The sequence below is a fragment of the Oratosquilla oratoria genome, chromosome 29 (assembly GCF_046742065.1).
Source record: "Oratosquilla oratoria isolate Oo_2021 chromosome 29, ASM4674206v1, whole genome shotgun sequence".
NCBI classification, from domain to species: Eukaryota; Metazoa; Arthropoda; class Malacostraca; order Stomatopoda; family Squillidae; genus Oratosquilla; species Oratosquilla oratoria.
Window position 1 is genome coordinate 8,081,931 of NC_134805.1, and position 2,500 is coordinate 8,084,430.

Here is a 2,500-nt window from a genome sequence, read left to right on the forward strand (position 1 = left end):
AGGAGCAGCAGCATAACGGAGGTTTAAGTAGGTAGGGTACAAAAAAATACATAAGATAAAGGGAAAAAGGAGGAGATAGTGATGAAGGAGAAAGAAAGGCAAGAAAAGAAGTGAGATTGGGAGATAGATAGATAGATAGATAGAAAGAGAGAGAGAGAGAGAGAGAGAGAGAGAGAGAGAGAGAGAGAGAGAGAGAGAGAGAGAGAGAGCGAGAGAGAGAGCGAGAGAGAGAGAGAGAGAGAGAGAGAGAGAAAGAGAGAGAGAGGCGGAGAGAGAGAGAGAGAGAGCGAGAGAGAGAGAGAGAGAGAGAGAGAGAGAGAGAGAGAGGAGAGAGAGAGAGAGAGAGAGAGTTGAGAGAGAGAGAGAGAGGAGAGAGAGAGAGAGAGAGAGAGAGAGAGAGAGAGAGAGAGAGAGAGAGAGGGAAAGAGAGAGAAAGAGAGAGAGGGAGGGAGGGAGGGAAAGAGAGTGAAAGAGTTAGAGATAGATAAAGAGAGGGAAAGAGAAGGAAAGAGTGAGAGATAGATAAAGAGAGATAAAGAGAGAAGAGAGAAAGAGGGAGAAACAAGAGAGTGAGAAGAGAAAGACAAAAGATTAAGAAAAGGAAAAAAAAACAGTCAAGAGATAGAGTAAAAGAAGCAAAGATAAAGAGTAAAGAGAAAAACAAAGAGAAAGATTAAAGAGAAAAATTAAAGAAAAATAAAATAAGTAAAGAAAAAGATATGAGAAATAGTAACGAAAATAGTAAAGAGAATGAGTAGAGAGAAAGAGTAATGAAAAAAGTAAAGAGGGTAAAGAGAGAGTAAAGATAATAAAAAAGAGTGAATGAGAGGGATTAAAGAGTGAAGAGAAATAATAAGGAGAAAGAATAAAGAAAATGAGTAAAGAGAAAGAGTAAATGGAGAGTAAAGAGAGAAGGTGAAGAGAGAAGAGAGAGAGAGTAAGGAGAAAGAGAAAATAAAGAATGTAAAGAGAGAATATAAAGAAAGTAAAGAGAGCAAAGACAAAGAGTAAAGAGAAAGGATAAAGAGAAAGAAAAAGAGAGTAAAGAGAACGAGTAAAGAGATAGAGAAAAGCTAAAGAGGAAAGGGAAATAGTAAAAAAGAAGAGTAAAGAGAGAGAGTAAAGAGAAATAGTAAAGAGAAAGAATAAAGTGAGAGAGTTAGGAGGAAGAGTAAAGAAAAAGAATAAAGAGAATGAATAAAAAAAGAGTAACGAGAAAAAGTAAAGAGAAGAGAAAGAGTAAAGAGAGAGTAAAGAGAATGAGTAACGAGAAAGAGTAACGAGAAAGTGTAAAGAGAACGAATAAAGAGAACGAGTAAAGAAAGAGAAAGAGTAAAGTTATATTAAAGAGAGATTAAAGAGAAAGAGTAAAGAGAAAGGGGAAAGAGAAAGAGTAATGAGAAAGAGTAAAGAGAAAGTAAAGAGAGAGTAAAGAGAACGAGTAAAGAGAACGGGTAAAGAGAATGAGTAGAGAGAATGAGGAAAGTGAACGAGGAAAGAGGATGAATAAAGAAAAAGAGTAAAGAGAAACAGCGAGGAGTTAAGAGAAAGAGCAAAGAGAAATACCAAAGAGAAAGAGTAAAGAGGGAATAAAGAGAAAGAATAAAGAGAAAGAGTAAAGAGAAAAAAAAGAGAAATAACAGAGAAAGAGAGAGGTAAACAGAGGGAGCGGAAAAAGGGCGGAGACTAATTGGTAATTAAATGTCTGGGCTCGCATCAGGTAGCGTCGTAACAGCGTTACTCCAGGTGGCCAATGTATCACTGTGTCCGTGCTGGCCCAACACTCTGTGTCTCAAGGCTGCTTGGTCACATGTCAACTCAACTATTGTTCCCAAGGGATATATATATATATATTTTTTAATCCAGTTGTCAGTAATAAAAACGTTTTCAAGTTCTGTGTCCCTTCAAGCTGATGGGACGAGACCGGTTGGACGGAGAAGCGTTTAGGGAAACGTTCCGTGTCAGAGAATTTTTTGGCCAGAGAAACGTTTCAGGAAAAAAAAAAAAACGTTCAAGGTATTAAAGAAAAAAATCACAAAAACGTTTGGGTCACATAAATGTTTCAAACCACAAAAACGTAAAAAAAGAAAAAAGAAAAAAGAAAACAGACAATAGAATAATAACAACAACAACAATAACAATAACAATAACAATAAAAGTAATAATAATAATAGTGATAATAATAATTGTAATAATAATAATAATAATAATAATTATAATAATAATAATGACAATAATAATAATAATAATAATAATAATAATAATAATAATAATAATAATAATAATAGTAATAATAATAATGATAAACAATAATAATAATAATAATAATAATAATAATAATAATAATAATAATAATAATAATAATAATAATGATAGAATAATATATATAATAATAATAATAATAATAATGATAATAATAATAATAATAATATAATAATAATAATAATAATAATAATAATAATAATAATAATAAGAATATCAATAATATTATTAATAATCA